This window comes from Sapajus apella, unplaced genomic scaffold (assembly GCF_009761245.1).
Source record: "Sapajus apella isolate SASKATOON/1434 unplaced genomic scaffold, GSC_monkey_1.0 scaffold191, whole genome shotgun sequence".
NCBI lineage: Eukaryota > Metazoa > Chordata > Mammalia > Primates > Cebidae > Sapajus > Sapajus apella.
The window spans coordinates 949,736-965,541 of record NW_022437131.1 but is presented as its reverse complement, the minus strand read 5'-3'; the positions used below and the strand labels follow the sequence as shown (position 1 = coordinate 965,541).

The 15,806-nt window shown below is 36.8% G+C and overlaps 1 protein-coding gene across 1 annotated transcript in view; it reads left to right on the top strand.

The window, feature by feature from the left end:
* The window catches only part of BHLHB9 (basic helix-loop-helix family member b9), a 65,609-nt gene that overhangs the window by 33,749 nt on the left and 16,054 nt on the right, over positions 1-15,806 (top strand). Inside the window, exon 5 of the transcript XR_004265630.1 lies at positions 12,528-12,618. The gene's annotated coding sequence lies outside the window, so the exon portion shown is untranslated. The remainder of the gene's footprint in view (positions 1-12,527; positions 12,619-15,806) is intronic.

Here is a 15,806-nt window from a genome sequence, read left to right as displayed (position 1 = left end):
CTAGTTACACTCGACAACCTCTTTTAACTCCTTGAGAACAAGCAGGAATTATATTATTTTTGTCAGTTGATTATATGGCTCAATAGACACAAATATAGCAGCCCTCCAAACAATTTAATATAACTGCATTGGATATACTGAATTCATACTACAATAGTATGAGTTTTTAAATTTTATTGAAACACATGAGAATGCCATAAATTTTTGTGCTCAATTTCTACCCAATATCCTTCCATTAAGTGGAATCATTCTGGCAACTGACAAGTTTGCTTAATTTGGCCTTCACCCATTACTACCATCAGAAATAGAAGGTACAATACCTGTCTGAGCCCTGCTCTATTTCATCACAGTGTTTTAGCAGGGGCTGTTAACTCACTTTTATCCACAAATAGAAAAGAATAAAACAATCCAAACACTAATAATACGCTTAGGTGCTACTACCACTACATTTATAGCAATTTGTGCTCTAACACAAAGTGACATCAAAAAGATTGTCACGTTTCGTACCTCAAGACAACTAGGTCTTAGAATAGTCATTATTGGTATTAATCAGCTACATCTAGCACTTCTCCACATTTAGACACATGCATTCTTTAAAACTATGCTATTTATATATTCAGAGCCATCATCGACAACCTTAATGACGATCAAGATATTCAAAAATAGGATGTCTATTTAAAGACATACCCTTCATTCCTCCTCACTTATTATTGGAAGCCTTGCACTCACAGGCATACCTTTCCTTACAGGCTTCTACTTCAAAGACTTATTTATCAAAACTGCAAACATGATATATACTACTGCCTGAGCCCTTTTAATCACACTTATCACCACCTCCCTAACAGCTGTATACAGTACTCAAATTGTCTTTTTTTGCACTCCTAGGACTACCTAGTTTTTCAACTTTCATTATTATCAATGAAAATAACTCCCTCTTAATTCAATTTAATATTTAACAATTGGCAGTATTTTTGCTTTTTTAAAAAAATTACCAACAACATTTCTCCTATAACTGTTCCCCAAATGACTATGCCATTATACGTAAAACTTTCAGCCCTTGCTGTAACTATCTTAGGCTTCATTATAGCAATTAGAATTTAAACTGATAACATCTAATCTGAAATTTGAATTATCTCCATACATATATAAATTTTTTAACTTTCTAGGATTTTTCCAACAGTTGTTCACCATTTAACAGTATACTCAAACCTTTCTAAAAGTCAGAGCATCACTTTAACTAAACTTGACTAGAAAAATACCAAAAATTATCTCATCTCCAAATAATAGCCTCAGTAACTGTCCCTAACCAAAATGGCCTAATTAAATTATATTTCTTCTATTTCTTCATTTTATTTTTATTAGCTATACTTCTAGCCACTTAATTACTCTGAGTAATCAGCAACAATAAAAATATTAACAAAGGGATCAGTCACTTATGACCATTAATCAACTTCATTAACTGTACAATGCAGCCACACCTATAGTATCTTCACAAAGAAGCCCAACTTCTTCACCCTCAAAAATCACCCAATCCATCCTGGTCAACATGGTGAAACCCCGTTTCTACTAAAAATACAGAAAATTAGCTGGGCATGGTGGCGCATGCCTGTAATCCCAGCTACTCAGGAGGCTGAGGCAGGAGAATTGCCTGAACCCAGGAGGCGGAGGTTGTGGTGAGCCGAGATTGCGCCATTGCACTTCAGCCTGGGTAACGAGCGAAACTCCATCTCAAAAAAAAAAAAAAAAAATCACCCAATCCTCTAAATTTTTGAAATCAGTAATAATTTCTATTTCATCATAGCATATTGTTTATACAATGATTAAATAATTCTATTAATAATCCTAACAATAGAACCCTCCCCCAAATAACACCACCAGATCCTCACATTTCAGGATATTCTTTAGTAGCTATGGCTATAGGATTCTGAATACTACCAGTATCCCTGCTAAATAAATTTAAAACACTATCATTCCCATAAAACCCCACCAAAATTTATTATTTTCCTGATTTCCATACCACCATTAATAACCGTAAACCTATGTAATAGGTAAAAGTTTTGAAGAAAATCCTATGATGCCTACAACAAAAATAGTAACAAAATATAGTATATGTCATGAAAAATCATCATTGTATGTCAACTGTCAGAACTCTAATAACCAATATTTAAAAATCTCACTCCCTAATAAAAATTCTTAATCACTCATTTATTGATCTATCAGCACCATCAAACATCTGAACATGATGAAATTTCAGTTCCCTACTGAGTTTGCCTAGCTTTACAAATCATTACAGGGCTTTTCTTAGCTATACACTGTACCTCAGACATAATAACTGCATTTTCCTCTATGACACACATCTGTTGAGATGTTAACTATGGCTGAATCGTTTACTATTTAGATGCTAATGGATATCTGTATTCTTTATCAGTTTATTCTTGTAGGCTGAGGTCTTTACCTTTCTAGAAACCTGAAGCATTGGAATTATTCTTTTATTCACAGTAATAGCTATAGCATTCATAGGCTATATTTTACGATGAAGAGAAACAGCAATCACAAATTTACTATTAACTGTACTGTACATTGGCACCAACCTGTTAGAATGAATTGGAGGTGGATTTTCTCTTGACAGAGGCACTTTCACACAATTCTTCACCTTTCGTTTTATTCTGCCATTCATTGTTTCAGCTCTAGTTATTGTGCACCTTCTATTCCCACATCAAATAGGGTCACATAACCCAAGGAATCTCAACCAATGCAAATAAAATCCCATTCCACCCCTACCACACAATTAAAGGCATTTTAGGATTTGTTTTTCTACGATTACTTCTACTCGAACTTGTTTTATTCTTTCCTGACTTTTTAGGAAACTGAGAGTATATTCCAGCAAATCCCCTCAATATACCACCTCACATTAAACCAGAGTGGTATCTTCTATTTGCCAATGCAATTTAGGATCTACCCCCAATAAACTAGGAGGTGTTATAGCCCTTATGCTCTTAATCTTATTTTTAGCAATCATTCTAATTCTTCAGTTATCTAAGCAATGAAGCGTGATATTCCAGCTACTAAGCCAATGCCTATTTTGGGTTCTGGTATATAATAACCTCATACTCACACAAATTGAAGATCAATCAGTAGAATACCCTTTCATTATTGTTGAATAAGTATTATCCATTCTGTATTTTTCCCTTGTTCTCATATTAATACCACTTATTAGCCTAATCAAGAATAAACTTCAATGAAGAGTTCTTGTAGTTTATTAAACTTGGTCTTGTAAACCAAAAATGGAGAGCACCTCTCCCCCACGCAAAGAAAAAGCCTTTCACTCCGCTCTCAGCATGCAAAGCTGAAATTCTATTCCCTGATTCATATACTGAATGCAAAGAAACTGTTCTTGAGTTCTATGTCAGTATGGTAAAAAATAAACATAAAATCTAATCATCCTGTGTACATCATCCATTATGTAATTTACCCCATTAATTATGTACTAGTACTATATACACTTCATCATACATTATACATTTATATCTTATGGTGCTTTAAAATCCATTCCCCGTGCATACAAGCCTGCACATCAAACTAATCACAGTGCATAATACATTAAATTAAAAGTCCACACAAATGGATTTAACCATGAGTATTGTTCCATATATTAAGTTCTTCATTTTAAATAGGATATAATATCATACATAGCACTGGAAGTCAAATCCTTTTTTGACAACATGCTTATCACTTCCAATAGGATTTCTTATCTACAAAGCTTTGAGAAAGTAGCAGTCTGCTCAAGAAGTGTCCGTCTTCTCACTCTGAACTCAGAAAACTTGGGGGTTTCTGGACTGAAACTATACCAGACATCTGGTTCTTGTTTCAGGGTCATGAGCTTATAACTATTCACTCATTCCTCTTAAGTAAGACATTCCAGTGAACTAATGTCTAATCAGCCCATTATCACTCATAACTGTGGTGTCATGCATTTGGTATTTTTTAATTTGGGGGGATGGTGTGATCCAACATGGCTGTCAAGGCCTTGACACAACTTGATTGTAGCTGAACTTAAATTGAATGTTATTTTCCCACATAAAAACTTTAAGGTGTTAATTAATCCTTGCTCAATGGACATAATAAAAATAAGATACAATCACAGATACATAATTATTCCCATCAAGTATGATTAACTCTGCAAACTCCCTGTAATCTCCTACTTTAAGTTGTCACACTATTTATGTAAATATGTCTTTTATTCTTGCCAAACCCCAAAACAAAAAAATCTTATATGTGCTGATTATTACCTAAGGCTCTAATATGTACCCACATATTATTAAATTCAATTATAAGCTTATCTAGAACATTATTTCAGCCTAACTCCTAATTAAAGCATTGTCTAAAACAAAAAAAATCCATTAAAAATATGATTTTCTGCCTCCATCCACCATGGCATGATATACCTATGTAACAATCCTGCAAGATCTGCACATGTACCCCAGAACTTAAAGGATAATAAAAAAAAAATGGAAATATGTTTTTGGTTAATATAGGTGTTTACTTCATTTGTTTTTACATAATGGAAACCAAAACTAATTTAAAATAAAAATTGAGAAAGTTAAAAAAAAATCTGATTTTCTAGGCTAAAACTTTTTGTTTCTTAATAAGATTATCAAAAAATTCTCAATGCTAGAATAATACTTAAATTTAGCAATTTCCCTGCAAGAGAGTGTTCTGTAGATACAAGTTAATGTAGCTTAATTCACTAAAGCAAGTCACTGAGAAATGCCTGAATGAATTCATGTAACTTGATGAACACACAGGTTTGGTCTTGGCCTTTAATTAATTCTTAGTGAGATTACCTATGCAAATATCTGAATCCCAATGAGAATGCCTTTTAGATCAGCAGAAGATCAAAAGGAGCAGATACCAAGCACACTTATTAGTATCTCATAATGCCTTGCTCAACCACACCCCCACGAGAAACAATAGTGATAAAAATTAAGCAATAAACAAAAGTTCTAACAAGGTATAGTAACTCCCCATAGGGTTGGTAAATTTCGTGCCAGCCACTGAGGTTATACAATTAAACTAAATCAATAATACCCTGTGGTTTATGCTTATGTATAACCATAAAAGGCAATAGCTAAAATGAAAATAAACTATGAAAGTGACTTCGGTATGTTCTGAATTCACAATAGCTAAGACCCAAACTGGAATTAGATACCCCACTATGCTTAGCCATAAACTTAACTGAAATAAACAAAGTTATTTGCCAGAATACTACCAGCAACAGCTTAAATCTCAGGGGACTTGGCAGTGATTTATATTTCTCTAGAGGAGGCTGTTCTATAATTGATAAACTCTGACAAACCTCACCACTTCTTGCCAATTCAGCCTGTATACTGCTATCTTCAGCTAACCCTAAAAAGTCTTAAAGTAATCACAAATATTTACGTACAAACATTAGGTCAAGGTGTAGTCTATGAGATGGGAAGAAATAGGCTACAGTTTCTAATTAAAGGATACTCACCTAAAATAACCCCTATGAAACTAAAGGTCAAAGGGGGAGTTAGTAATAAATTAGGAATAGAGAGCGTAGGTGGATGAACATGAACACACCACCTGGCAGCCTCCTGAAATACTTTAACAAACCCAAATATATAATTAAAACAAATTTATGTATAAGAGAAGGTAAGTCATAACAAAATAATCATATTGGAAAGTATGCTTAGGTAAACCAAAATGTATCTGAATTCAAAACACCTGACTTACACCCAGAAGATTTCATATTAATCTGACCACTTTGAACCAACACTAACAAAACTCAACAGTTACATATATTTAAATCAAAGCATTCATTCATAAAAAGTATAGAAGATAGAATTGTATTTAGGTGCTATAGAAAAAGTATTGTAGGGGAGCAATGCCAAGAATAATTTTTAAAGTACGAAACAGTAAAGCTATAAGGTAGTGATGCCTTGTAGTTTTCATTTACATTTCCCTAATGATTAATGATGTTTGAGTATCTTTTTATGTACTTATTTGACAGTTGTTTATCTTCTATAGATGAGTGTCTATTCAACTCTTTTGCCTATTTATTTATTGGAATGTTTGTTCTTTAATTGAATTTGGTGATAGTTTTCTATATTCTGTATACAAGTACTTTATCAGATATGATTTTCAAACATTTTCTCCCAATCAGGGGCTTCTCTTTTTACTCTTTTAACAGTGTCTTTGTAAGACCCAGAGTTTTTAACCTTGATGCATTCCAAATTATTGATTTATTCATCTAAGGAATTTTTTATGTAACTCAAGGTCACAATTATACTCTCCTGTGTTTTCTTCTACAAGTTTTATACTTTAGGTTTTATATTTATATCTGTGATCCATTTCGAAGTGCCTTTTGCATTGTCTTTTGTATGTGGTACAATATATAGATCACAGTTCATAATTGTATATATGAATATCCACTTGTTTCTGCACAATATATTGAAAATACCACCCTTTATCCATTGAATGGCTTCTTCACCTTTGTCAAAAGTCAGTTGTCCAATATATTTTATATAGGTCAATTCCAATATATAGGTCAGTTTTTAGGTGGTTTATTTTGTTCCTTTGATCTACTTTTCTGCCTTGATGCCAGTAGCATACTGTCTTGATTACTATGAGTTTGTAAGAAGTCCTGAAATCAGATAGTGTTTGTCATCCATTTTTGTTTTCTCAAAGTTGTTTTCATTGTCTAGATCCTTTGTATTTTTACATGAATTTTAGAAACAGCGTTTCAGGTTCTTTTAGAACTATATAAGTTAGGATTTTTATTGAGATTGTTCTGAATATGTAGATAGGTTTAAACAGAACAGGCATCTTAACAATACTGAGTCTTCCAGTTCATGAAGACAGTATGTTTCTCTATTTAGGTCTTCTTTAATTTCTCTTAGCAATGTTATTTAGTGTTCACTGTACAGACCTGCCATATATTTGGATGGATTATTCCTAATTATTTCATATTTCTTAGTGCTCTTATAAATGCTAGTATTTTGAATTAAATTTCTGCATATTTTATTTTCACTGAGCTGTCAGCAGCCAAATGTTTAAAAGTAGCTGTTAACTAATATTCTAGATTGAGATCTTAGACTATGAAATGGAAAAGGTACCTCATATTTCATAAGCATTTGCCTGTATTTTCATGTCAGCTTTCATAAGTTATTGAAAATATACTGTAACTAGAGGAAAAAATGTCCCAGAGACAAATCAACAGGTCAACTTAAGAAAAATCCATTGGTAAGAAGACCCCATCGTCTCAGCCCCAAACCTCCTGAAACTCATAAGCAAGTTCAGCAAAGTCTCAGGATACAAAATCAATGTGCAAAAATCACATGCATTCCTATACACCAATAACAGACTTAAAGAGAGCCAAATCAAGAACAAACTTCCATTCACAATTGCCACAAAGAGAATAAAATACCTAGGAATACAACTAACAAGGAATGTAAAGGACCTCTTCAAGGAGAACTACAAGCCACTGCTCAACGAAATAAGAGAGGACACAAACAGATGGAGAAACATTCCATGTTCATGGTTAGGAAGAATCAATATCGTGAAAATGGCCATACTGCCCAAAGTAATTTACAGATTCAATGCTATCCCCATCAAGCTACCAATGACCTTCTTTGCAGAACTGGAAAAAACCACCTCAAACTTCATATGGAACCAAAAGAGAGCCCGCATAGCCAAGTCAATTCTAAGCAAAAAGAACAAAGCGGGGGGCATCACACTACCAGACTTCAAACTATACTACAAGGCTACAGTAATCAAAACAGCATGGTACTGGTACCAAAGCAGAGATATAGACCAATGGAACAGAACAGAGGTCTCGGAGGCAACACAACCTTTCTACAACCATCTGATCTTTGACAAACCAGACAAAAACAAGCAATGGGGAAAGGATTCCCTGTTCAATAAATGGTGTTGGGAAAGCTGGCTAGCCATGTGCAGAAAGCAGAAACTGGACCCCTTCCTGACACCTTACACTAAAATTAACTCCAGATGGATTAAAGACTTAAACATAAGACCTAACACCATAAAAACCCTAGAAGAAAATCTAGGCAAAACCATTCAGGACGTAGGTGTAGGCAAGGACTTCATGACCAAAACGCCAAACGCATTGACAACAAAAGCCAAAATAGACAAATGGGACCTAATCAAACTCCACAGCTTCTGCACAGCAAAAGGAACAATCATTAGAGTGAATCGGCAACCAACAGATTGGGAAAAAATTTTTGCAGTTTACCCATCTGACAAAGGGCTGATATCCAAAATTTACAAAGAACTAAAGCAGATTTACAAGAAAAAAACTAACAAGCCCATTCAAAAGTGGGCAAAGGATATGAACAGACACTTCTCAAAAGAAGACATACGTGAAGCCAACAAACATATGAAAAAATGCTCATCATCACTGGTCATCAGAGAAATGCAAATCAAAACTACACTGAGATACCATCTCACGCCGGTTAGAATGGCGATCATTAAAAAATCTGGAGACAACAGATGCTGGAGAGGATGTGGAGAAATAGGAACACTTTTGCACTGTTGGTGGGAGTGTAGATTAGTTCAACCATTGTGGAAGACAGTGTGGCGATTCCTCAAGGACCTAGAAATAGAAATTCCATTTGACTCAGCAATCCCATTACTGGGTATATATCCAAAGGATTACAAATCGTTCTACTATAAGGACACGTGTACACGAATGTTCATTGCAGCACTGTTTACAATAGCAAAGACCTGGAACCAACCCAAATGCCCATCGACGATAGACTGGATAGGGAAAATGTGGCACATATACACCATGGAATATTATGCAGCCATCAAAAACGATGAGTTTGGGTCCTTTGTAGGGACATGGATGAACCTGGAAACCATCATTCTCAGCAAACTGACAGAAGACCAGAAGATCAAACACCGCATGTTCTCACTCATAGGCGGGTGTTGAACAATGAGAACACATGGACACAGGGAGGGGAGCACTACACACTGGGGTCAGTTGGGGGGAAATAGGGGAGGGACGGTGGGGGGTGGGAAGCTGGGGAGAGATAGCAAGGGGAGAAATGCCAGATGTAGGTGATGGGGAGGAAGGCAGCAAATCACACTGCCACGTGTGTTCCTATGCAACAATTTTGCATGTTCTTCACATGTACCCCAAAACTTAAAATGCAATAAAATAAATAAATGGGAAAAAAAAAAAAGAAAAATCCATTGGTAAAATCGTTTAGTAGATTTCAACTTTATATGTGGTCAGAATTGAATAGATTGAATTATGGGGTTTATTTTGTTACCTACTCTCCACCACTAGCAATCCATCTCAATGAATTCTTGGGATCTGGGGTGGTGAGAGAGAAAGAGAGAGAGAACATGTATGTATGTGGGTATGTTTGTGTGTATGAATGTATATATTGCTGAAACTGCCAGAAATATTTATTGTGAGGATTACTTCAGGTTAATGACTGTAGTCATATCAGACCAGTTCATTTCCTAGGACATACTACAAAACAAATCAAAGTGATGGTTATTTTCCGAGCTGTCTTGGCTCACATTGTTACCATGGTGATTCAGTGACTGCCATGAAATTTGGTGCAGGATGAGCATTCATTTTTGTTTTTTGCCTGAATCACATATTATTATGGGAGTTGTTAAGTGGCTGTTTTCCAATTCTGATATTCCTTCTGGAAAATTAGTTTGCATTTGACAAAAAGATAGAGCTTTTTCTTCTCCCTTATTTATTTATCAGTGTATTTATTAACATTTATTTATGTCAGTATGACTCAGAGATTTCCATTTTCCTCAAAGGTTTACCCTGTGTAATTATTAGTATATATATTTTTTTGTATTAGGCCATTCTTGCATTGTTATGCAAAAATACCTGAGATGGTAATTTATGAATAAAAAGGTTTAATTGGCTCACTGTTCTTCAGGCTGGACAGGAAGCATGGCCCCAGGATCTCCTTGGCTTCTAGGAAAGCCTCAGGGAGCTTTTAATCATGGCAGAAGGCAAAGCAGTAGCAGGCATGTCACATGGCAAGAGTGGGAGCAAGAGAGACAGACAAGGGAAAGGTTTCAGACTTTTAAACAACCAGATCCTGCATGAACTAACTGATGGAGAACTCACTTATCACCAAGGGGATGGCACGAAACGATTCATGAGAAATCCACCCCCATGATCCCCATCATGCTTCACCCTCAACAATGGGAATTACAATTCTACATGAGATTCAGAGGGGACAATATCTAAACCATATCAATTTTGGTGCTCAAGTCTTCTCAAATTGGCCAGTGGGAGTCCCTTAAAGTAGGCCTCATGTCCATTTGAAGCTTTCATAAAATTCCTTGATTATGTTCTTGGCCCTCTAAGCCTATTCCTCATCTGTAAAAGGAAAGCTCTGATGTCAGCCTCAGAACATCACTTTGAGGGCTTGAAGAAAAAAAAGCCTGAAAATAACAACCTACAGTGTGTGGTACCTAGTAGACTATCAGCAAATGGTAATTCCCCATTCCAACGTGTCTCCTCCATTCTGTCAATGGGATGCCTCTGGCATTAACATAATGGCCTGACTACTAGAGCGAATACTTGAAAATGTAACCTCAAGCAGGAATAAGCTCACATTTTCATTATGTGTGAGCTTCAGTGTCACTGCTGTGTGTGGGAGGGGTTCTGGGATGGAGTTGCGGAAGAAGAAAAGCATCATTGCACAGCTTCCAGTTAACTGAGTGGGAATAGGCCAGACATCACCACATCCCCTGCATTTCATGTGCTTTCTCATCCTCCTTTCTTCTCTATTCCATGTGCTTTCCTATATTCTTAACTCTCCTTCTAGTTTAACATCAGAGACTTTGAAATCCTCTTAGGTTACTGGAGCAAGAGGAAAGAGACCCAGATCACATCATGGGGACACTTTAGGCAAGTCATATCTTTCTGCCAGCTTTGTCTATCCAACAGGATAATAATCCTCACACCTCTAGACCACCCAGGAATACTCTGGAATTTAAGTGTGATCCCTTGTGGCAATCTGTGGTCTTATGTGGTGGGGAAGAACCAATGCACTTGCAGCTAATTATTTTAACAGAGAAACTGCAGATGTCCCAGCACTCTGTATAGTGGGCATTAAATTTATGATACCCAATTCTGAGCTGTTTAGGTCAGGATTTTTACAGGTGTGATCTATGGACCACTTCATCAGATATTTTCATGGTTGCTTGCTAAAATGCAGATACTTGGGCCTGTCCTAGATCTGCAGAATCAAAACCAGGGAGGTGAGGTGAGAGGTGTCTACATTTTGAGTAATTTCTTTTGTTGTTTCTGTTACTCATCCACGTTTGAAAAGCACTGCTGTGGATGGCAACAAGGTCTATGAAAAGTTTGAATCCTTTGATGTCTAATTTCAATATTCACACCTGAGGGTAGAGGAAGAGAAGAGAGTAAGGATTGAAAAATACCTATTGGGTATTATGCATATTACCTGAGTGGCAAAATAATCTGCACACCAAACCCCTGTGACACACAATTTGCCTGTATAACAAACCTTCACATGTATTCCTAAACCTAAAATTAAAGTTAAAAAATAAAAATTTTAAAAATAAGTAAAATCAAAAGCCATATAAGACAAAAATAGGTAAATCTGACAGCAAATTTAACAAAAGATACCACAAACAAAGGAAGAGGACTCCAACAGATTGGAGGAAAATATGCCATTTTTATAATAAAGAATGAGTATCTGCATCATAAATAAACAAGAAAAAAGAAAAAGAAGACTCATTTATAAGACTATTAAGCTTTATTTAATTTATTGAATTGGCTTGATTTAATCTTTCCACAATGTAAACAGATATCAAAACATTACAGTGAACCCTATAATATATACAATTATTAGTCAGTTAAATTAAAATTTAAAAAATACCTGAGGTGATAAGTAGGATTCAGTTGTATGACTATTAAGCTTTCTTTTCCCAATATATCTACCTTAGAATTTTCAAATTAATGTGATCCCTGGCCATTTATATTTTTAAAAACCAGAACACAGGAACTTTTTAAATTTTTATTTTTATTTTTATTTTCATGGTACATGTAAAACATGGTTTGCCCTCTGTTTTAAGTACTATATAATTCTGGTTTTACTGATAAGAGTTTGAGTGTTTTTATGGTGAAATAAAACTATTCAAAGTTACAAGATTTTTACATGGCAGAATAGGGTTTGCCTCCAGTCTATATCCAGAGCCCACACTCCTAACCAGTATACTTAGGAAGAAGAAACAGACATTTATTGAACTATGTCAGCCCATGGTGGTTGGTGTAACATTGAGACCATAGCTCTTTTATCTATGCTTCTGTAGTCATTCTATGTTGTACCAGATGGTATTTATTTAAGAAAAAGTAATAATTTTAAAAATAAAAACATTACTAAACATCATAATTACTTTGTACTTGACAACTTGGCTGTTGAGGTAGATAATTCCTTCAACCCCCATGATGAATGAATTCTTTTCCCTTTTAGGAACTCAGAGTGGTTTTCCAGATGGGAATCACATTGCTCTCTGTCCCTGAGATCTTTCTGGAGGCAGGGCTACTCAGTCCCTCTTTGCCAGGTGAGTATAGGTGCAGTGTGGGGACTTGCTCAAGGGCACCTAGAGTTAGTGGGATAGGTCTGGTGCTATAGCCAAGTATGTCTCCTGCTTCATATCCAGCTGCATGTCTATTATACATAGCTGTATTAATTCATTTTCATGCTCCTGATAAAGACATACCCAAAACGACGAACAAAAAGAGGTTTAATTGGACTTACAGTTCCATGTGGCTGGGGAGGTCTCAGAATCATGGTGAGAGGTGAAAGATTCTTCTTACATGGCAGCAGCAAAAGAAAATGTGGAAGAAACAAAAGCAGAAACCCCTGATAATCCCATCAAATGTCGTGAGACTCATTAACTATCAGGAGAATAGCACAGGAAAGACCAGCCCCTATGATTCAATTAACCCCACCCCCATCCCTCCCACAACATGTGGGAATTCAGGGAGATAAAATTCAAGTTGAGATTTCGATGGAGACACGGCCAAACCATATAATTCCACTCCTACCCCCTCCAAATCTCATATCCTCACATTTCAAAACCAATAATGCCTTCCCAACAGTCCCTAAAAGTCTTAACTCACTTCAGCATTAACCCAAAAGTCCACAGTCCAAAATCTCATCTGAGACAAGGCAATTCCCTTCCACCTATGACCCTATAAAATCAAAAGCAAGCTAGCTACTTCCTAGATATAATGGGGATAGAGGTATTGGGTAAACACTGCCATTTCAAATGGGAGAAATTGACCAAAACAAAGGGATTACAGGGCCCATGCAAGTCCAAAATCCAGCAGGGCAGTCAAATTTTAAGGCTCCAAAATGATGTCCTTTGACTCCAGGTCTCACATCCAGGTCACACTGACGTAAGAGGTGGGTTCCCATAGTCTCAGACAGCTCTGCCCCTATGGCTTTGAAGGGTACAGCCTCCCTCCTGGCTCCTTTCATGGACTGGCATTTAGTGTCTGCAGCTTTTCCAGGCGTATGGTGCAAACTGTCAGTGACTCTACCATTCTGGGGTCTAGAGGATGGTGGCTCTCTTCTCACAGCTCCACTAGGCACTGCCCCAGTAGGGACTCTCTGTGGGGGCTCCAACCCCACCTTTTCCTTCTGCATTGCCCTAGCAGAAGTTCTCCATGAGAGCCCTGCCCCTCCAGCAAACTTTTACCTGGGAATCCAGGAGTTTCCATACATCTTCTGAAATCTAGATGGAGGTTCCCAAACCTCAATTCTTGACTTCTGTGTACCTGCAAGCTCAACACCATGTGGAAGCTGCCAAGGCTTGGGGCTTCCACCCTCTGAAGCCACAGCATGAGCTGTATGTTGGCCTCTTTCAGCCACAGCTGGGACACAGGGCACCAAGTCCCTAGGCTACACACAAAATGGGGACCCTAGGCCCAGCCCATGAAACCTTGGGCCTCCAGGCCTGCGACGGGAGGAGCTGCCATGAAGGTCTCTGACATAGCCTGAAGACATTTTCCCTATGGTCTTGGGGAGTAACATTAGGCTCCTTGCTATTTTTGCAAATATCTGCAGCCAGTTTGAATTCCTCCCCAGAAAAATGGGTTTTTCTTCTCTATTGCATAGTCAGGCAGCAAATTTTCCAAACTCTTATGTTCTGCTCCCCTTATAAAACTGAATGCCTTTAACAGAACCCAAGTCATCTGTTGAATACTTTTTTGCTTAGAAATTTCTTCTGCCAGGTACCCCTAAATCATCTTCCTCAAGTTCAAAGTTCCACAAATTTCTAGGGCAGGGGCAAAATGCTGCCAGTTTCTTTGCTAAAACATAACAAGAGGCACCTTTACTCCAGTTCCCAACAAGTTCTTCATCTCCAACTGAGACCACCTCAGTCTGGATCTTATTGTCCATATTGTTATCAGCATTTTTGGCAAAGCCATTCAGCAAGTTTCTAGGAGGTTCCAAACATTCCCACATTTTCCTGCCTTCTTCTGAGCCTTCCAAACTGTCCCTACCCCTACCTGTTACCCAGTTTCAAAGTTGCTTCCAATTTCTGGGTATCTTTTCAACAATGCCCCACTGTACTGGTATCACTTGACTGTATTAGTTCATTTTCATGTTACCGATAAAGACATACTCGAAACTGGGAACAGAAAAAGGTTTAATTGGACTTACAGTTCCACATGGCTGGGAGGCCTCAGAATCATGGCGGGAGGTGAAATGCCCTTCTTACGTGGTGGTGACAAGAAAGAGAAAATGAGGAAGAAGCAAAAGCGAAAACCCCTGATAAGCCCAACAGATCTTGTGAGACTCATTAACTCTCACAAGAAAGAATAGCACAGGAAAGACTGGCCCCCATGATTCAATTATCTCACCCTGGGTCCCTCCCACAACACATGGGAATTCCAGGAGATACAATTCAGTTTGAGATTTAGATGGGGACACAGCCAAACCATTTCAACAGCATTAGCTGTGTTCATATCTGTAGTGCTTCACTTTTCAAGGGCTCAGAGGATTTGTGCTTCTCTGAAGTTAACCTGCAGATTATGTACAGGAACACTAAGTACCTTTAAATAAGAAGAAATGGGGTGTTTATTTTTTTATATAGCCCAAACTGTACGGGGAAATTAGAAGAAAAATTCTGAGAATCATACATCATGTTCTCTTTTCTGTCTAACTTTTTTCATTCAATCAACAGACTGTATGTGAGATTTACACTTATTGTTGTCTATAGTGGTAGATCATTCATCATCATTGGTGAATATTATTATATCAAGTGGATATTTCACAATAAACATATATGCTATGTGGATTTTTTCTAGATTTTGACATGAATAACAGCGTTATGAATGTCTTGTACGTATCTTTGGATAAACATTAATTTTTCTTTCTCTTGGTTTCATACCTTCCCCAGACCTAAGAATGAAATTTCTGAGTTGTAGGGTATGTATATGATCAGTTCAGTCAATACTGCCAAGCACTTTTTCAAAGTGGTTGTTGAATTTATGTTTTCACCAGTGATGTGAGGATTACACAGCTTCCATATCCTCACTGACACTTGGTGTTTTCCATCTTTTAAATTTTCTTTTTCTGGTGTATGTGTGGTGGTATCTCATTATGGTTTTAATTTTACTTGTTAAAAATTTCTCAATTTAACTCTCTGGAGTTTTAAATCTCTTTTAATCTAAAGACAGTTCTTTCTCTCTCTTTCTCTCTCTCTTTTGTTTTTTTTTGTTTTTTGGGTTTTTTTTT